This window comes from Phlebotomus papatasi, chromosome 1 (assembly GCF_024763615.1).
Source record: "Phlebotomus papatasi isolate M1 chromosome 1, Ppap_2.1, whole genome shotgun sequence".
Taxonomy (NCBI): Eukaryota; Metazoa; Arthropoda; class Insecta; order Diptera; family Psychodidae; genus Phlebotomus; species Phlebotomus papatasi.
The window spans coordinates 47,220,169-47,243,210 of record NC_077222.1 but is presented as its reverse complement, the minus strand read 5'-3'; positions in this window follow the sequence as shown (position 1 = coordinate 47,243,210).

The following is a 23,042-nucleotide window of genomic DNA, read 5'->3' as shown; positions in this document are numbered from 1 at the left end:
ATAAGAATTGTGAATGATGTACAATGTGCTATGTATCTCTTCATTTGCTTTAATGCGAAACGCCTTAAACATTTTAATTAATTAATCCCTGTGTTTATCTATATAGCTTGGGTGTATAAAGAGATGCGACACCATTTTATAATAATTCTCTGAGAATATGATTGAATAAATAGGTGCCAGAAATTGTTTTAGCCTATAACTCTATTTTTAATTGATTTTTGGCTCAGATTCTAGCATCACAATTTAATTTTTGCCAATTAATTCCACCACGGATAGTCTCATGATATAAAATGAATGGCCCATCTACAAAGTATGACCCATATTCTGCAATTTTCTTCCTGTTTTACATTTCATATTAATCTTACTAATTGACGACCCAAAGCTATTTTTAACGTGTTTATTAATTTATATATACATTGAACAAAATGGATAAAATTGTATTATTTTATTTGTGCAATTCAAACACAATGCTAGATACATTTTTTTGGGCTAATTATCGACAGATATATTATGCACTTAATTATATCAAAATTTTAAGAGTGCCATGTACCATTTAGAAGTTCGTTTCGTATGGTATCTGAACGTCTTATCATATCTGTATGACTGTAAAATTTATCATATATGTATATTTTTAAAGTCAGTGATAAACCTTGGTAAAGATTTAATTTATTTAAAAGGACTTAAACTTTTAGAAAATTAAATTTACCATCAAAATGTATCAATATAATATACTTTTATTAACGTTAGTAAAATGTGAGAAGTTACTCCATACCCGATCTCCGCAAAAATCAATTTTTAGAAAATATACCTAGATCAATGAGCACGTTTTCTTTTGCGATAGAGAAAAATGATTTTCAAAAAAAGTTGTAGTGTCAGCGAAAAAATTGGGTATCCGTTACTTTTTTCTTATTTTCCAACACATTTTAAAAATATTCCAAGTGGTTTTTCACATAACCCTCATTCACTCTATCTAGAAGACTAAAAAGTAGTCTTATTTTTCCGAGTTTCTCTTTCAGTAGAATAATTTTTTAATGCATACTCTTAAGTATTTAAAAATACAAGATTTGAATAATATTTTCTTAAAATTTTCTTTAAAAATATTAAAAATTATGTCGTTGAGACCTGATTTTCTGAGACTTTAAAACAGATAATGTCGCTAGTACACAAAATAGATTACTCAGAAGTTAAACCTAAATAACTCTTAGAAGGTGAATTAAACTCGTCCTTTAACAAAGTATTTTAGGAAAAAATTACATTTGGATTCTTGGAAGAATCTTATAGGGGTGGCAAAAGCGTCTGAGGCTTTGCGAGCTGCTCGAACTCTCGATAAGGAGCACTGCCATATATTTTTTCGCAATTCTTTTTGGATGCATATAAGATTAATATCGATTTAAGTTTTTCTATAAATCACCATAAACCATCTTTAAATTGAAAATTTTTCAAGAACATGGTATTTAAAAAAATTATTAACATTTTAATTAATTATTTGATTAAATCAGGTGAAAATTAGATCTCTTGACCTTGAATAATTAAATATGAACGAATGTTCAGCTGGATTGATTATAAAAAACTTGGACCAATTTTGAAAAACATTTAGCAAACCTAATTTTTTACGTATTTTAGGGGCATAAGAAACGTATTAAGGAGGAGGGTCAAAAGAGAAAGATTAGTTTCAAGTTTATATCATGAATTTTATGTTTGAATTTTATATGAGCTAATACAGTTACTTTCCCGATTCATCCCCCATTGTGACTGATGCAGTCGTGTTTTGAATTTCATGACCTTTCAATAAAATCGAAATTTGACCAAATCGATTGAAAATTAGTCCCTCCAGGGTAATTAAACTTTGGCCCTAAATAATTCAACATGGCGAATTTTCCGGGAAATGGTGTCGAATGAGAAAATGTTCAGCTGGACTATCTCCCAAAATATATCCAAAAATTAACAAAATCCCCTAGGCCAATTTTGAGATAAGTCAAAAAGACATGTTTTCGGAGTTGGAAGAGGTGTAGGTGATTTGGGTAAGTCGGTTCGCTAGTATAAGTCGATATCTCTTACCTAGACTCGTGAAAATTTGAAAAAAATTGGTCTGTTAAAATTGATCTTTCGTGAAGTTCGAGCAGTCATAATTTAAAAAAAAAAACGATGTAACCCTTGTGACCCCTTAGCGGTTTAAAAAAAAACACAAAACTTGTATTTTTACTTAAGTAGCACTAAAGTCACTTTCACGGTCTGGACCTCTTTAATTACCCCTAGGCCCCATAGGAGTTGATAAAATATATTATATGTATTCATAGATTATACTATAGGGATACTTGTTCGCTTGAGAAATGTTCAAAGTAGTCCAAATAAGGTGAAAAGTACATCTAATGGCGTTTAAGAATTTGTGTCATGACCTATTGACATTTTTTATTGGCACCTATTGGCACCCGTTTAGGAAAAGTTTAGATTAAAGAAAAGTCGTTACATACTTGCATTTTTATTATATACTTTAAATAAATTTTAATATTTCGACAAAACTGCTAAGAAGTGTTTCCTACCCAATAGGTGTACCTAAGAAACCTTGTTAAATGATGAAAACCTTTTCCTGTAAATTACGGAATTTCGCAATTTTTGTCGGAATTATTACATAAATGGCTCTTCTGTATTTGAATGGTATTACTATTACAGAAATCGTGATTTGAACTATTTTCAAAGTATCGGTCATACTGCTCTAGTTTTTTGTGACAAAGGAAAGTTCAAGCTTTGCAGAGTGCTCGAACTCATGAGAAAGAGCGCACCGAATTTTTTCGCATCCTTTTCAGGCGAATACCGGTATACTACCGGTAAATACTACCGACACATAAAAAAGTAAATCCGAGATAGGTAAATCTTTTATGGATACTATATAGCCTCATGACTGATTAAGTCTGATGGAGCCGTGTTGAAAATTTCAAAATCTTTCAAAAAATCCAAGTTTAAGCAAACCGGTTGAAAAATAGGCCCCCTAAAGTTGTTAAACTTTGACCTTCGAAAATTTCATATAGAAATGTTTCACGAAGATAGTTGTCTAAGTACGAAATATTCACTTCGACTATACCTTCAAGGCTTATTTGAAAATAAAAAAAAATCTAGATACCGTTTTCAAAATGAACCAAAGAACATGGTTTTGGAGGGTGAGGAGTGGGGTGGAAAGACAAGAAAAAATATTGTCCTAGATAATGTTGACTTATGAAGGGATCATCGAAGATGATATCTCATCCCGTTTGACCTCTAGTCGTATCACAACCACAAGTTGAAAAAAAGTGGATTATACCTGCTCTCTCTTTGAGTTCGAGCAGTAAGATTCTAAAAATTGTGCAGTGTCACAATCTTGTAGCAGGTTGACATTTTTTTGGAATTTTTTTTTTTTGTAAATGAAACATTAAAAACATTTAAATATCACCAAAATTGTTTGTTAATCAAAATTATAAGAAACTTGGCAGTTGTTTTTTTTTAAGAACTTTGACTCCAGTCTGTGTAAAATTTGCTGTTTTTATAAGAAAAAAATAAGTTTATCCTTTTACTTCTCCTTTGTAATAAGTTTTTATGTAGGCCAATAAAGGGAATGAATATTATAATTTGTTAATGTTTCTCCAAAATCTTGCATCGTCTTTTATTTCTGTTGATGTTGATGTGAGAAATTATATTCACCATTCCTTATGCCTTGTGTTTGGAATGAATATTATTTTACCCCGAATGATTAGGGAAATGAATTGAGAAAATGTGTGGGAGGTATAGTTTTTTGTGTCCAAAGACGTGATTCCATATGCCCATTAAATATTTCCAAGCAATAAACGTTAATAAAAATTGTCTTCCACGCCGTGGCATGCGGACAATAATGTGTGAATTCGAGGCACAGAAGAAGGAGGGAGATGGAGTATGTGTGAGATGGGCTTGAAAAACACACACCCCGTTGGTGTTTAGGTACTAAATGCCATAATTTAATATTCCAAAAGCGCCATAAATTCGATCCGATGTTTGTTGATTTTGACTGTGGCGCGGTGGAAAGCGAGAAACAGATCTAATTTTGAAATACCATTTCATGTGATTATTATTTCAATTATGATTGAACGAATGACGGATGTCTCCTGCAAACACAAAGCTCTAAAATCGGGATATGCTTCATGGAAAATTCATATCTCTCAGAGCATTGAGTAACTTTTCCACGAAAATACCACCTCGAATTACAGCAATTTAAATTGGTTTAACTCGTCAATCACGATTATCGCATTTAATTAAAAGCATCTTGAGCGATTATCGACAATAATGAGTAATTATTATCGATGTAAAGAATCACAAGCTGAAGACAGCTAATTCTTCCGATACAGTCTCTGACTGTTCGTGACAGGTTCATTTGAATATTTCCGGCACATCATACAATGTCCCTGAGAACCAAATTTCAATTTCATCAGGAAAAGATCTGAAAAAATAAACATATAAGTAAATAAATTTCTGTTATTTGCTGAAATGCACCAGTTCTTTGAAAGTAACATTGTTTCTTCTATAAATTTTATGACTAATGAATTAAAGCAAATTTAATTCGACAGATTAAATTTTATCAGAAATAATTTCCTATTGTGGCATTCAATGCAATATGTCTATTACGAATTTTAGACTTTCCTCATACTACGCACCGTTAAATTTAAATGTAGAAAAATATTATTCTATTATACGCCTGAGGCGCTACAGGCTATAAGAATTTTAGTACTAGTACTAATGTGTCATGGCTGTCGGTATTTCAGATAGGGTTGTTGTATGTGATGCCTTTTCAGTAAAGACATGAACATTAGTACATCTCAGACACACACGAAAAATTAAAAGTTCGAAATTTCGAAATTCAACTATAACACTAGAGAGCCTCTAGAGAGGCTAGAGAGGATGCAAAACCAAAGTAAGACAACTGTAATTATAATAAGTTTTTCCAAAGCTTCCAAAGGAAAATAAAAAAAAAATCTAGTTTATTCATTTTTACTGTATCATATGGGCCACAATTATTATGTTCTATTATACTCTGAAAGAAAACTATTTCAAGCAATTATTTTCTATTTTAGCAATGAGAAAGAGAAGACAAGATATAGTGGACTTTTGCTGATTCAGTTTTTTTCGTTTTTTCAAGATCACAGCTTTTGTGATTCGAAGTAGAATCCGACTTCGTCAGATCGAGTCCAGATTTTGGATTTATACTCAGTTTTCTCGACACGATACTTTATCTCAAAAATTCAACTCGCATTCGCATTTTCACGTATTTCGAGTTGCAAGTACTCCGTAAAAGAAGAAACAACAAATAAAGAATCTCAGCTACCATAAGTTTATCTGGACTTATTATTAGTCATTTAAATCGTGCGGCAGTTACGTTCAAGTCAAATTTTAAATTTACAATTTCAAATGAAATTTGGCATATCTCAAGCCTAAAAAGAAAACTCTAAACGTATGTCAAGTTTGAGGTTACTGTCTCTCATAGTCTCCGATATATTCAGCTGTAAATTTTTTCAGATAAAATTTCGCATATCAATTTTTTTGCAATTTTGGCAGCAACTTGAAAAAAATCATGGTTTTTTGTTCAAAAAATTGGCTTTAATTATTTATAATAAATACAATTATTTATCAATCTTAAAAATCTTATGTACTTCTGTAGAGAATCTATCTAAGCACCTACCCTGAAATTTTGAAATCAATCGGATGAAAATTAATCCAGTTCCACTGCTCGCCGCGAAGCGCCTCAAAAAAATCGGCCCTGAGTGCCGCCATTTTGTATAGTGGATAGTTAAAGTGAAGGGAGGGGGGTTATTGGATAAAATTATTATATTCAGTTGTTAATGAATGGATTTTGTGCCACTAGCATTAATTTTATAAAATTTTACTATGTTAGAAAAAAATCAAGAAAAAGGGCTTGCACTGGGGAAAAGGTGCGGATGATTACTTTGCACTTTTTAATAAAGGGACAGATAATCCTAACCGGCTTATGTAGGTGAGATTCTTAACGTGAGCTAACTCGGAGTGCATGCAAATTCGATTTGGAGCTGAAGTTGGGAGACGCCATTCAGTTATCTTGAATCAAATTCGTGAAATTATACAAATTTTGTATTTAAACCAAAATATCAAGGATTTGGATGAACTGGCAGAAAAATGTTATATGGGTGAAATGTAGACCAGAATGTTCTCTATAATTTTTCCATAGAACATGATCTCATCGATTACTCAGAAGCCAAGATAATCGAGGTTTTTTGTTTCTTAACTCGTTTTTTCATCCGAGTGCCCCAAGTAGTCATTTGTTGAACTTCAACTATATCAAAGAATTGTTGTATTTTGCGGGACTTTCCATTCAAAATCCTATCTTAAGTGTTTTGGTGGAGTAGAGGCAGTCATATTGGCATCTGAGTGGTTTCAAAGCGTTATTATGGGAAAAATCAATTTTTTCACACTTAAACGGCAAAATCGGAGTGATAGCGTAGTCTGAGCGGAAAATGATGTATGGACGAAATGTAGAGACAAATGTGCTCTACAATTATGTTGAAGTAATCATCAAAATCGGTTCAGCGACAGTCGAGATAATTGAGGTTATGTGATATTGAAATTGGTTTTTCGACTGTGGCGCCCCTGGTGTTGGTCCCACGAAGTTCAAATATTCTAGAAAGTTGTAGCATTTGGTGAGATCTTTCGTTTAAGCCCTCATTCATCAAAATCGGTCACATAGAACCGGAGATATGATTTTTTGAATTTCGTGAACTTTGATCCCTCATATCTCCGGGTTGAAACCACAGCGCGCATACAGCGTAGTCTGAGCGGAAAATGATGTATGGACGAAATGTAGAGACAAATGTGCTCTACAATTATGTTGAAGTAATCATCAAAATCGGTTCAGCGACAGTCGAGATAATTGAGGTTATGTGATATTGAAATTGGTTTTTCGACTGTGGCGCCCCTGGTGTTGGTCCCACGAAGTTCAAATATTCTAGAAAGTTGTAGCATTTGGTGAGATCTTTCGTTTAAGCCCTCATTCATCAAAATCGGTCACATAGAACCGGAGATATGATTTTTTGAATTTCGTGAACTTTGATCCCTCATATCTCCGGTTCTATTGAAACCACAGCGCGCATACGCACCATTTTGGAAACGTCCTAGACTGGACTACAACATACTAAAATTTCATTAACTTGCACAATGCCGTTTTTGAGAAAAGTGACTTTGAATTTCGATGAATTTTGACGCTATCACAGCGCCACCTGTGGTGACTTTTTGAACTTCCATCTGAAAGTGCTCATCGAGACGAAACCAAAAAGGTAAAATTTAGGTCGCTATGTTAATTAGAACCGGAGATAGAGGCCGGTCAATGTTCGAACTTTGACCCCTTATAGCTCGGGTCAGGGGTTTTAGATCGACTTAAGGTTTTTTTTGTTTGATAGGTATAATCAACGGCTACAACATACTAAATTTTCAGCCCGATGCACAATGGAATTTTTGAGTTATTTAACTTTTAAGATTTAAAAATTTTCTTTTTAAAAAAAGCGCCCCTAGCGGTGGTTTTATGAACTTGCGATGTTAGAAGAGGAAGTGGCATTTTATGAGAGCTTTCCAAAAAGCCCTCACTTTTTAAATTCTGACAATTAGAACCGGAGTTATGTCCATTTTAAGAAATTTTTTTGGACCCTTATAGCTCGGGTCAGGGGGGTCGGGGGACCTTAAGTTTGGTATTGATGGAAAGCTCTAAGGCCCAGCTATAACATTCTAAAATTTGAGCCCGCTGAATGCCATAGGGGCGGAGCTATTGAGAAAACAAAAAAAGGGGGGTCTTCAAAATGGCGGAAGGAGGGATGGGGGGTGGGGGGTCTATGCACCAAGTTGCAATTTTCACCCGATATATAACCTTTGCCGAAAACCGCAAGTCGATATCTTTTTTAGTTTAGGAGCTATTAAGCTCCAAAGAGCGGCCGGCCGGCCGGGAACGTAACTTAGCCACATATATATTCGGAATCAGGAAGTGGCGAAACACATTTTGGCCAAATTTGAGGTCGATCGGACGACATGAAATTTTGTTAGGATTATAGTAGGTGAGATTGTTAAGAATCTCACCTAATAAGTGAAGTGAAGAATTAAAGAGAAAAAGTCAAGAAAGGTCTATTTTTCCGTTCACAATCTGCCAAAAAACCTCGCTTATCTTGGCTTCTGAGTAATCGATGAGATCATGTTCTATAGGAAAATTATAGAGTACATTCTAGTCTACATTTCACCCATATATCACTTTTGTGCCAGTTCATCCAAATCCTTGATATTTTGGTTTAAATACAAAATTTGTATAATTTCACGAATTTGATTCAAGATAACTGAATGGCGACTCACAATTTCAGCTCTAAATCGAATTTGCATGCACTCCGAGTTAGCTCACGTTAAGAATCTCACCTACATAAGCCGGTTAGGATTATCTGTCCCTTTGATTCATTTGATAATCATAATCAAACTTGAAACATGTTGAAGACAACAAACTTTTTTCAAATGTAACCGCTGCCCGAATTAAAAAGTAGCCCGATCTTAAAAGAACCGAATTTGCGAGAGTCTACTGTAGCTCATTTAAATACCTTTTCAAAATGTATCTTTGTTCCGACTTAGGTTGAGCAATTACCTTAATACAGATACTCAAAGTTTAAAATTTTGAAATAATAGTATTTGGCGATCTTCATTTTCTAATCCTGAATTTTGAAACCTAAACGAAATGCCCCAGTAACCATTAAAAATGGTTAAGACTTTTATTTTATATATTTATTTACTTTTACATAATTAAGAAATAAATAAACGAAATGTGCATTTATTTTTTTTATTTTTTCATCTTTGCAAAAACAGTTTTTCAGATCCTCAAAGAATATCCTGTTATAAACAGAAACATTACTTTTCTTTTTATTTGTTTGTTAGATCTCATCGCCTAACGTTAGCGCTGTCTTTTTTCTGATGGTTTCGATAAAGACTCGCCCCGTATTAAAGAAAATGTCAAAATTTTGAACTTAGAGACCCAATATCCAGACAATCGCTTGACCTACGTCGTATTTTATACATGTTCTGAAAAAGCTTTGACATCAGCTAGAAAATACTAAAATTTCAGATCAAACGGATGAGATTTTTGTTTTGACAGTTATTCAAAATGGCGGACAGAAACGTCAAATCAAAATGGCGACCATACCATTTTGTAGATCTCGGTCATTTTATCTTATATTCTCAAAAAATTGGATAATTTTTATCCAAATACTTCTATAATAAAGCTTTAGAAAGATTATTAATGTGCAATTTTATAACATAAATCATGCGTTCTTAGGAAGATAATAGTGAAAAAAAAGTATTTTAATAAACACAATGAACAAAATCGAAATGAATTATTCTAGCCAGATAAATTTAGAATAGATTTGGGTAATTTACTACTCTGAAATCGATTTTGGAATTGCACCTTCAGATGCCTTTTCCACGGAACCGTTTTTTGACAAAATACCTGTACTTGCATTTCATTGACTATTACTGAAACTACAAGAATCCTTTTGGGGATCATTGTGTCTTACTTGGTACTTAACATATCCCTATATACTTTGACATGGTAGACCGGTTCGGCGAAGACTATCAATAAGTGCTAGAATTAATGAAAGTTTCACAAACAGCAGAGTGCAAAGTCACCCGCAACGACGGTACTCTGCATGTAAAATCTCAGCTTCAAATCGCTCTTCTGTAAAATTTGCCTACCGCGCGTTATTCGTTATCTCTCAGAGCAAACAAAATGTTCTTTTAATTGGGAAATGCATACACTTATAAAGTTCCTTTTTTGTTTTGAGCGCTTTGACGTATTTTGAAATAAATATTTCAAAATACGAAATAAATATTATTCACTAAATAAATATTTTGTGAACACGAAACATAATCTACATCAATTGGACCACTGAATTTTTTTTTAATATAGATACAAAGAATCCCAGTATTACAATTATTTTTGGTCGTGAAAAATTAGAAATTGCATACGTTCAGGAGATATCTTTCGAAATGCAAAACATTTTCAGGTTTGATTTTAAAATTATTTTGAAAAACATGTAAAACGTACATAAAAGTCTTTAGATTTCTGCTTTTAAAATTGTAATGTTGAAGCGTATTTGAAAAATTATTTTAAAAATAAGATAAGAAGTGTAACCAAAAATTCATTATTTCGTAAATCCCAGAATCGCCTATGGCTATTCCTAAGAGCTTTTGATTAAAAATAAACTTGGCTCTCTCTAACTGGTCTAACCCGAGCTATAAGAGGTCAAAAAATTAATTTTAAAGTCTCGTGAAATATTTCAATTCTTCAAAACACTCTAACTTCATACGATTTAATCGAAGGGCCGATCAATCGAAAAGTCAGTTTTTGAAAATTATTGCAAAATATTTCGAAAACTAGACTGTGATTTCGATGAAATTTTTAATATGTTGTAGCTGAAATTGAGACCTTTCTAAAAGATGGGTAGCATTCCATTCTCAATGTTCCCTGATCTGAAATATTTTAAGAAATAACTTGAGCAGACCATATTTCGGTATTTATGAAACAATTTCGATGAAACTCCAGACTTGGTCGTTTCTTTGTCTGCCAAAGAAAAAATTCAAAAAAATGATTTCGTAATTCAGGGAACTCCCTTAATAACATTTGAAGTTTGTAGTATCTATATCAGTCTAAAGAGTTCGAGTGTACCGCAAAGCTTAGACTCTTTGTTATCCCTTTTGACATTTAATACCAAAGTGAGACAATTTATAAGGTTTTTAGAAAAAAAAAAATGTCACATACATAACACATTAATATATATATATGTGTTCATGGTTAATAATGCTTCTCCCACGTGAAAACACCTCATGTTGAAGTTCACACACATACACACACACACACACGTTTTCCAAAGTGGAATGTTAAGAGCTCTTTGTTCAAATTGATTAAGGACATACTCGCCAACCATAAGTAATTGCGCCATGATAAGATACTGTGGCAGCTAAGAAGAAATTAAAATACCAATCCAAAATTCCTCTCGCTCTCTCTGCCTTTTCTCGTTCATCTTCTGATATGTCTTTGTCATTGAAACTGAATGTGGCGCTCATAGTATACTAATAGACATTTCATTTTCATCAATTCATAGGTATCAAATAAAGATATTAAAAAAATCTGAATTTCAATACAAATGTCTCTGCGCACTCTTCATGATCTGAACAGTATATTATTTTACAAGTACTTATACGCACATACATACACACACTATATAACCAAGAATTAATTGGTACAATAATACTCAAATATTCTTCCTCTCTGGAAGAGAAACGCAAAGAAGAATACCATAAGGAATACGAAATACTTCATTTTCCAATCACATTATCAATCTCTCAGTTAATTTATTTGTGTTTTTTTTTTCATTTTAGCTTTTGTATGTTATCTTAATTCTTCTTATTAACATTTTAAAAGACGTGTTATATCTTAAAAGCTTTTAGTTATTTATATTGTATGACAAAAACTTGTTTCATAACAATTTAGATTCGGCGACAAGGCATTTCGAATTTTGACCATAAACATCGGAATATTGGAGCTCTTTAAATGAAATGTAAAACAACAAACTCACACACGAAGACAGGAAATCGTGAGTTCACAAGGCGAAAAGTTGAAAAATGAAGAAGAAAAATTAATAACAAAAAACTTCGCATAGATCTGGAACTCATAAAAGGATGAGTGTGCACCAAATTTTTCTTAAATATTTTTAGTTATATAAATAATATAAACTACAACCAATTTTGATTGGAAGTTGGGGAAAGCCTTTCCTTGACTCTTTTCGCACATGAATGTTTCTCATGGATGCTCGTTATAAAATATCCTCGGCATGATGAGGCGGTTTTTCGAGAATAAATATTAAAAATCCTTTACAGAGCGCATTTCTCAAACGAATTGTGTCATGTTTAGATTTATTAGAAAGGCCTTGAAATTTTTAACAAAAATGTGAATCGGTTCCAATTTATTATGAACCGTTAACTCATTTTTATCTTAGAGTAGATTGTGTTACTCCTTAGCTATTTTGGGCAATCTATGAGTTATATTCGGTTACAAATCGGTAAACGGTAAATGTTGCGAAAGTATTTTTGAGATGTAACAACGAAGTTCGATTATTTCGCAAAATATGGAACTCTTTGCCACCCCTGTTTTGCTGGGGAAACTCAAATAAAACTGTCTAGGTTTTATAAAGGTGCAACAATCTTAAATCAAACTTAAGTGGAAAACTTAAACAAATTTAAGATCTTGCATCGGAAGCCTTGAAATCAACTCCCAAACACGCTTCTAAACTGGAGCCGTAGAAGGCACATCTAAGATATTAAGCCTGCAATACAATGGAATAGGGAATCTTTGTTTTTTCCATATTGTTTTTTACGCTTTTGTTTTTCCCAATTTGTCTTTGGAAGCTTTATCTCTGGAAATTTTGTTTTTCATACATTTTGCACAAGTATATCGGAAATTTTGTTTGTCATAAATTTTGCAGAAGTATATTTTATAACTTCCCAAAAATTTCCCCGTACCCCAACGGGCGATACTGTAAACTTCCCAAAAACATAGAAAATTTCGCTTTGCCCCAAAGGACGATATTGATAACTTCTCAAAACACATTAAATTTCTCTGTGCCTCAAAGGCCGAAACTAATAACTTCAAAAAACACCAAAAATTTCCCTTTGCTCCGAAGGGCGAAACTAATAACTTCAAAAACCACCAAAAATTTCCCTTTGCCCTAACTGATCATTAAAAAGCTTGATGTTCGATTCTAAACTCAGCCTAAATTCCTTATCTTTATAAAATTGTAAAATATATAAAAAAAACAAGATTTCCAAAGACAAAGTTTCCAAAAAACAAAGACTACCAAAGACAAAGATTCCAAAGACAAACTGGGATAAACAAAATTGTGAAAAACAAAATGAAAAAAAAAACAAAGATTCTGCAAACCCAAACCAATAAAGGACAAGTGGTTGATAATAACGTTGGAGCTGTTTTTCAATTATCCAATTTTTGCACCAGTTACATGTATTAATTCATATGGTGCATAGGGTAAAGCGTAGTATTCTCGAGTTCGTGAATTTCGAAAAAGTTTCTCCTTTTTACAACATCTCTTGTTCAGTTATTTTCAGTTTCACGAGAGATTTGAAAAGATTTATAAATAACTCAAAAGATCGTATAAATATTTAGCTTTAAAGTAATACAATTTAATTTCGGATAAAAGTTAGTTATCTGTTTTTAAATTATTGACATTGAAAATTAGTTTAAAAAATAGTTCAACAATATTTTCGTGCATGAACGAAATGTCTGCTATAGACAACAACTAAAAATATCCAAAAATTAACGATAACGTGCTCTTTGCAAAAAGAAACTGAGGAATGAAAAAAAATCGGCTTATAAGGAGACCCCCGAAGGTTCAAAATCGACCACTGGGACTCTGACCACTAGGTCTGATGACTGATATACCGGACAGACGGAAAACAACGTATTATCAGTTTTTCAGAAATCGACCAATTCACAGAGATATTTTGAGAAATATGGTTCCGAACACCTTCATGGCAAGTTCTCCTATTTATATGGAACTAATTGAAGCCAGCGCCTTTACTCAGCTCACAGAGCCGATAGGGAAAAGTTATTTAGACAGGAATCTAGTATATTTAACCCTTCACATGGATCAGTAACTTCCAAAAGGGGAACAGTCCTCACTTTTAAGTTATTACGCGTAACGGTTGCAAATGCAGAGAAATTCGCATACGTTTTTGCACGTAAAATTACGCTTTGGCTTCAACTCTATAGGCCAAATGCCAGAGGGGTGGTTCCGAATCGTGAAAAGAGGAACTTTTAGGGGGTTAAAAATTGGCGGATTTTTTCGCAGTTGATTTAGAGGAGTAAAAGTATAATAAATGAACGTTTTGATATTTTTGGGGATAAGACAGAATAGACTTTTTCACTTTTTGCTTCCTCTACTAATTTACCAATAGTTCGATCATACTAAAATTTGGCCCTACAAAAATTCGCAGTTAAAACAAAACAGCAATTTAATATGATTATTTAGATTATTTATTGATTGGTTTTTCTTGAAACCATCTCCTTAAGATCTCACATAGTGATATGCAAAATGACAGAAAAATCAATTTCATTTGATTGTTGATTGCCATCATTCATCATGAGATGCAATTTAGAGGCAAATGGAAAATGATGAGCCCACCATAATGCCACGAGGAGAGAGAATTACCAAGTCAAAAAAGTCTTATAAAATTACACTTAAACGTTTTTGCGTATGAATCCCATCATTTTGCTTGAAATTGTAGTCCCACGAACGTGATCTTATACTTTTTCTTTGAGTCTTCCTGAAAACACTAAAGAATGGTTCACGGAATTGAATATTATATAGAGAATTATTATTAAGTTGTATTTTGAACAAATGAAAATTGTTTCTTTAAAAATCTGTAGTCGTGTAAAACAAAATAATTGTGTTTCTTCATGCAATTACCGTTTAGCATTATAAGAATGATTGGAAACTCAACACAAACCCTCCTCTCTGTTATACATATATTAGGGGCGGTATATGGCATTTTTCGTGATGCTTGGGGCTGAGAAAGACCCGTGTATATAAAATGACAGTGAAGAGTGAGCAGAGATAAATCTTGCAAAATAGCTCAGAGATAAAATAAATTATTCAATATGGCAGAAGAAATAAAGGAAGACGGTATATAAATTGACCATTGCTACTTCGTTTTGAGGAAAACGATTGTTTGCTTTTTTATATTCTCCAATTTTCTTTTATTTTTCATTACTTGGTTTAGCACGTATCCACCTACTTGGGTTATTGATGTGTATATCTAGATATATGTATACGTCCTAGTTGTGTACAGCTCGGTGGGAAGAGACTGCAGTTTTCTTAGAACCATTATAGCAGTAATTGATAAGGGTAGGATACGTATACGCATTTATGATACAGTTTTGTTTTAGCTGAAATTCTCTACAATCTAATTTTTTATATCTTCAAGGTAATATTTAAGAAATGTATACAGCAATTTTACAGAGCAAAATATACAACATAATTGCTTAGTTGTAAGTTCATTTGACAAAAGAATCTTTAAAAAATTAGGCAGCGTGAACTGCCCTACCTTCCACTAGACTTTTTATTAACTTGTTCAGATGTATGATTCGTTATCGAACTTGAATGATAATTTTGGATATAATCGTTTTTTAATCGTAAATAAAATCATTAGGTATACATACTCTTAATCGACTATATTTGAATCGTAATTGAAGGTCAATCTCACAAAAATACAACATTTTAAAATTGATTAACGTCACAACTCCTAATATACAGATGAATGTACGTAATGTACGAGTATATCTAAACCTGTGTAAAACATTACAGTTGCACACTACTGTCACATCCTATATCGATTTGTAAAATCGATATGAGTTTGTATCATATCTTATTATGGGCGTTCTATCAATTAATTTTATTTTTCTAGTTTATTTTATACTTGTGATTAATAATAATAATTAAATACTGCAATTTATGGTCATTGAAATACCATAAGAAAAAGAAATGTAGCAGAATATAATATTATCAAGCCCCAAAATTCAGAATGGTAGAAGAAGTCTAATGTATTGAACGAAGATACTCTGCGATTTTTTCCGCCTCGACAATTGGTATTTGGTATTCATGTGAGAATATCTACTCATTTATTTACAACAGACTCTTGGCTTTTATTGTAGAACAATTTGTACATATTACAATGAGATTGTGTTTACCAGAAGCGTACACTGTAATATTTTTGTTTCAACTCATAAACGAATGAGTAATTCAACATTTTGCCTTCTAAATGCTTATGGGTAGTAAATTGTTCACGACAGACCACACCCCTACCTCCACAATTTATCCTTGTGTCCCTAATTACCCCGTATACCTATTTTGAGGCGAAAATTTCAATACTTTGGCTTGTTAATACAATTCTTACACTTAAGAATATACTTCAGGAGATCAATGTATATGCGTTTGAGTGCCAAGGGATTGACTGTCTCCGGATTTCAAGAGAGTGTGAATAGTTTTCCCTAATATGTCCGAACACCGAAGTGTACTTCCTCGCCTCCAGTCTGCAATACAAACCACAGTTCATGGTGAAATCTTCGCCTGTTATGAGAATGGGGAAAAGCTCCTTGAGATACAACAACCACCGTGTATCCAGGCACGCACATCTCCCTTGTTCCTGTGGATTGAGTCTCTACGATTCCACGGTACAAATTGAATTCTTCTGCTGTGAGAGCATTTAGCCATACAAATTGGCTTGGGGGTTATTGGTTGTAGATAGTTAAATTCATTTTAGAGACAGCAAGTGACGTCCATCCATACACTTCCTGCTCCTCTTCCGATCCCAGCCTCAGATTTAGCCACTCGACGCTCCTCGTGCATCATGTTCTCGCCGACTCGCCCGCTGCATTAAGGCCTCCATTTAGACCCCTTATGCATCCCCTTTTACGGTTATCCATTACGGGTTTTGTGTATTGAGCCAGCCAGTCCTTCGGATAAATTCCATTAGACAACCCAGCTTTAATTTTGGTAGATCATTCCAGTCCAGCACCGCTTTTTCAAGTAGTGCTCGCTGGTGTTGTAAAGGCTGGAGCAATAACATACATAATGTATGTTATTGGTTATATTGGGGGTGAGGGCATGAACACCACCCCTTAACCCTTTAAGGACGAGAAGGTCAAAAATAGGGGATCTAAAGAAATCACTTTATCTGACTTCTTAGAGCAAATAACTTTAGAAGGCTGTAAGAAAAATCTTTTTTTTGGGACATCGCTATCCCTGTCGTCCTTAAAGCGTGCCCACTTCCTTAATCTGAAGTGCCCCAATGATTTGGGAGATTTCTTCTCAATAGTCATCTTTCGAACTTTTTATCAACCACCCTAAAGCTATACATCCGCCAATTTTCCTTTATATTTTTTGAAACGGATTTATTTATTTACTTTATATAAACTATATACTATAATAGTCTTATAGAGTTTATTAAAATACTTCATTCTTAGAATTATTTTTTAAAAACATAATATTTTGCCTTACAGATATTTTATTGCCGAATAAAGTTCTATTTTGGGTATAAATACCTCAGAATCCAATGTCTGAAGTCCTCTAGGCATAGTTAGGGGTTGATGTAGCTTCAGGGTGTCCGATGGAAAGTCCCAAAGTTGACTGCAAGGATAGATCTCCAAAACTTCGACTGTTCTGCTACCATGTAGAGCATTATCTCTCTCCAGCAACAGGTATTGGGCATATCTAAAGTCCTCAGAATTTAAGGGGTGATCGTCAGGTTTCATCCCCTTACAAAAGATGTTCTGCTTCTCAGCTTCCAATAAGCCCCAAGGCGACTCGTCTGGCTAAATGCTCTCACGGCAGGCGGATTCAACCTGAACCGTGGAATAGTAGAAGACTCCATGTTGACATGACCATTGCAACCCCAGGAGCTTCCCCATTCACACAGCAGGCGACTTCACCATGAAATGTGATTGGTACCACAGACAATAAATTGCCTGATTTATAAAAGGCAAATTAATTCTTTCGTCTCTTTTGGAACTCTGAGTACCCAAAATATGAATATTCTATGAAAAACAGTGTTTTTTAATATTCAGAATTGATAAAAATTCGATTCTTGTAGATGATTATAAACTATAAGGATGTCCAAATGTAAGATATTTTTTGTAAGACCTCAATTAATTCCTGAGCTTAGATATTTTTGATTAAAAAATGGTGAAATTGGCTTGCAGCATATGCTGCGGTCCGGAAAGAGTTAAAACTCCTCTATCTTTTCCACAAACATTGCCTTCATTGTCTTTCAAAGGCATATGTGTTGCCCTCCCAAAGTATACGCTTAAGCGTAAAAATTGCACTTAAGCGAATATCCTGGAATTTTCGCCCTAAAACGGATGTATGTGGCTGTGAGGAACCCAAAGGCGTATTGTAGAGTTAGGGGGGGGGGGGGGGGTTATCTTGAATATTTCACAACCCCTAGCCATTTAAAAGGCAAATTCGTCACAATATTGAAAAAAAAAATAAAATTAACTTCAAGAAATTCAATGAAATAGCATTCTCGTCTAAACCCAATACCCTCCTAAATTAATTAAATAAAATAAAAATATTTTGCTAAAATTTGGGGGTGGTTCATCTCTCCCTCACTTTTTTGAAATGCCTCTAAATGTTACTTTTTTTAAATCTAATTTTTCGAAGTTACTAATTTTCATCTAGGCTTTTCTAATATTTATATCTTAAATCTAGAGTGATCTAGAGTTTTCAAATGACAAACCAGTGAAATTTGTGTTTGTCTCGCGTTAAAAAGGTGTTCACAATATTGAATATAAAAAAGGTGGTCCATCTGTCCTCTAATGACTTACTGGACAATATTGAATTTTATTTAACACGTAATGAGACGTTCTTGAAAATATATGACTTAATATAAATATGTAGGATAAATGTGCGAACCTTAGAATTTATTTCAATAGGTTTTTGAAGTGAGACAGCAAAAACTTCTTGATCATTCTTACTTAAATAATATGTTATTAGAGAAATTATTTTTTCAAAAATTAAAATATTTTTCAAACCTGATACAATTCCTAACAGTGTATATAAATGTGTTTTGGATTGGATAATATATTATATACCTCCCAATGCAGAGAATATACAACTGTGGTATTAATATAAGATCTTTGGTTTCGACACAGAAGTGCAATTTATTCTATGTCGTTATTATGTGATCCGAATAAAGAAGTGAAATTTACCAATAACACAATGAAAATTTACTTTATTTTCAGCCACTTTTGGGAGTCACAAATAGCAGAATCAAGTCAATAGAAAATACAAGTCTCGTATCGCAAGGTTATTGTTATGGGTATACTTAAGAGCAATAAATTGAAGATTGAATTCAGAAATAAGAGCCTATTTTTATGGCTATGTATTTCTCATTAATGCTGCAACAGACATATACGGGGTCCTTCGGGAAATACTACCAAAACTCATTTTCTATAGACCACAAATTTCTCATTCCTTTTTTCTGTGTCGTCCAAACATACTCCTAGCCATTGGCTTCGCTGTGAATAAGGTTTACATCTATATAAAATTGTCTCTACAAATTATGGTTCCAGATAACAATCATCCTGAGATCACCTTAAATTACAAAATGCCGCTAATATTTATTTCTTCAGCAACAAACGATTAGTACCATTCACAGAGCTCTCACGTTCAGACTCTTGATTGTTTTAGCTGGGACTGTATTCTTACTTTAAGTTGCGAATAAGTATTTAATAGATTTTCATTTTTTATTATTTCCTCGTCCACTTTTCGTATCAAAGTTTCAACATCATCTCCTTCCTGTGAATCTACTTAACAAGCGGAAATTGCGGTTAAGGTTTATGATTTAGACTTCCATTCACTCCTAATAATTTTAAAATTTTTCGTGAGGAACTTTCACCATCTTCTTGGTCATATATATATATAGTTATAAAGTAATGAGAAATATTTTCAGATTGAAAAACTCCCGAATTACCATGACAATCCTGTATAATAATGAAACAAAAAATTAATGCTTGTAATATGTATGATACGTTCATAAGTACATTAATAACCAAGAAACCAAAATGCATAAAAGTTCAAATGTAAGTATTCAATTGTTTGCAACAATTCAATTATCACGTAATATTGCAGCATTTTCCACTCTGTAGATATAATTCGTTTTCATGCTTCGATGGTTTAATCTTGCAGTTATTATATATGATACGTAGCGTCCGTAGTGTTCACTAAATAAAAATATATGGAAAGGAAAACGAGTATCAAAGCGTTCCATCTTAGTGTAATGCTCGAACTCACGACATAGTTGCCAGAACTTTTGTTTTATTTTTATTAATAAAGTTCTTAGAAATTCAATTAACAAAGCATTAAAAAATCATGATTTAATGATAAAGATGGGGTTGAGGAAAAAGAAGGTCATATTAATAGATCTTCTTAAGTCGAATTATGCGTCGAATTATGCGGCCTAAATTTTAAGTATCATATGAAGTATTTATATAATTGTTATAGCCCTATTGTACATGATAATAAGGTTTTTTTGAGATTTGAGATCTACAGATTGTATCTCGATACGTCATTGTGATATTATTTTTCAGAAATCGTTCGAACGGTTCGAACAGTAAAAAAAACCAGTGATAAGCCCAAATGGGCTTATGGTAGGTATGATTCTTTCATTGCAAATTCAGATTGGGTGCAAATTCTTTGATAGCTGAGATTCATTACAGGCAACATCGAAATGTGTGTAACTCGAGGTTCTTGCGAATTGGAAAGCATGCAAATTCGATTATCATAAATGCACAAAAAACATGTAAATATTCAAAGCCAAATGGGCTCGGAAACTATGAGAGATAGAAACCTCAAAATTGACATCCATGTAGAGCCTTCTTTAGGCTTGAGGTATGCCTAATTTCACTTGAAAATGAAGAAAATTGTAAGGGAAAATAATCTGAAAAACATTAAAGCCGAATATCTCGAAAACTATGAGAGATAGCAAATCGCAAGAGAAATGCACAATATCAGAAAAACTTTAAAGCCGAGTATACATCGGATCCGCGAAAATCCGCGAAAAATTCCGCTGTTTGCGAAAATCCGCGAAAATCCTTGAAAAACTCCGTCACGCAAACTTAATGATTATATTAGGTGTGATTATGAAAGAATCACACTTAAATACGGTATCAATAAACCTAGAAACACATCATACCGTACTATCACCCTAGGATTTTTTCAATATGTAAATTCAATTTAATTTTCAGATGAATTGTTCCTATGCGTTATTTTGCATTAAAAATCATTTGAATTGATACACTTTCGCTCATTTATTGATATAAACTAATACTTGGCCCACCAAAACATATTTAAACACGCTAAAATAGCATAAAAAATGTGGTTGCTCAAAATTAAATAAGTAGTCTTTGAACCAAATTGTTCTTATAAAATTTATTTACTTGTAATAATAATTATTTGTGACCAAAAAATAAGATAAGTACAGTAATTTAGTGATAAACTTGTACGCGAGTGAAGCATCAGTATCGGAAGTAATTTGCTAATTTCCTCCAAAGTCATTATTGTGCCAAAAAATCTCCTGTTTATATGACTTCACACAGATTTCCATGGATTTTCAACAAGATGCATGAGAGTCGTTTCATTAGCCCTTTCCCTACAAATCTTTCTTCTGGCTTTGGAGATCCTTCTGAACAACAGATAAGTGACTTATAAGACATTTTAAGCACTATCACGCATTTTCCGGAGTCATTCACAATCAAATATCTCGCGGCACTATTTAAAATTGAGCAAATTTCTTGCAAAATGTGTCCTGGCTGTGAGAATTTTTCAAGTCAATTCTAGGAATCATATTATTCTCAATTGGCTCAATTAAATTTAAATTTAAATTGTAAAAATTCTAGTGTGATAGCACCGATAGGAACATACTCCCTCAATGTCTGAAGTAGCATTACAAACGCTCTTTTCCGTTTTAACCAGTTTCAGTGTATTGTTTCCAACAGAGACTTGTAGTCTTAAAGCTACTGAAGAATTTTATTTGCTTTACTGGCAAATTTTATAAATAGTTTTCTATTTGCACAATGTTCATATTCGAAAAACTTAAACTAAATTTCGAATTTTAATACCGAAACTTCGAGATTGAATTTAAAAATGTATGAAACACCATATATTTATACCCATTTGAAGATGTCTCATAGAAGCGTAGGAAATTTTCTTCAATATTTACATAAATTTCTCTACTGTGTAGAGGCCATACTAAGCTGTCAAAGGAGACACTCAGAGAATGTAAAGGGATTTAATAGTAAAACAAGAATACTGTGAGTCTCGTTGCTTTGATTTTCCTAGATCTCACTAGATCTCATCGATTACTCAGAAGCCGAGATAATCGCGGTTGTTTGTTTCTGAACTCGTTTTTTCGACCAGAGCGCCCCAAGTTTTCATTTAATGAACTTCAACTATATCAAAGAATTGTTGTATTTTGTGAGACTTTCCATTTAAAACCCTATTTTAAGTGTCTTGGTCGAGTAGAAACAGTCAAATTGGCATCTGAGTGGTTTCAAAGCGTTATTATGGGAAAAGTCATTTTTCACACTTAAGGTGTCTACACATTGAGCACAATTTTCGTCAAAAATTGCTTTTTTGAAGGAAATTGGCTGCAGTGCTGTAGGCAGAAACGTCAAAATTCTATCAAAAATGCAATTTTTGACAAAAATTGCTCCCAATGTGTAGAGGCCTTTAAACGGCAAAATCGGAGAGATAACGTAATCTGAGCGGAAAATGATGTATGGACGAAATGTAGACACAAATGTCCTCTACAATTATGTTGAAGTAATCATCAAAATCGGTTTAGCGAGAGTCGAGATAATTGAGGTTATGTAATATTGAAAATGAATTTTCGACTGTGGAGCCCCTGGTGTTGGTCCCACGAAGTTCAAATGTACTATAGCATTTGAACTTAGTTATAGCAGCATGAATAATAAAGAAGCATGAATAAAGCAGAATCTCTCCTAATATTCTTCTCTGGATATCGATAGTCGATCTTCGAATGTATTTTCCTTTGGCTGAAACTCTCCGACTGTGAGTTCTCGTATACTACCATGAAGACATTGTATATGATAAAGTGTTATAAATAATATTACCCCAATGCAAATAGGCTGAAATTACACCATTTGATGGTCAGCGTTGAAAAATTATTCAGATACCTAATATTTCATCCCAAAATTCGTAGGAACTATGATTAAGATATTATAGATTAAAATATTAAATTCTTTTGAATTCTTTATACTGTGTTCTAAGATATATATTTCATATCTTAATAAATATAATTATCTGCTATCATTCATAATTGCAATTGATTTACCTAATAGCCTTTCAAAATGCACTGGACTAAGAACATTTGGGACAGTTTTGGGTGTAACGTGTTTCATTAATATT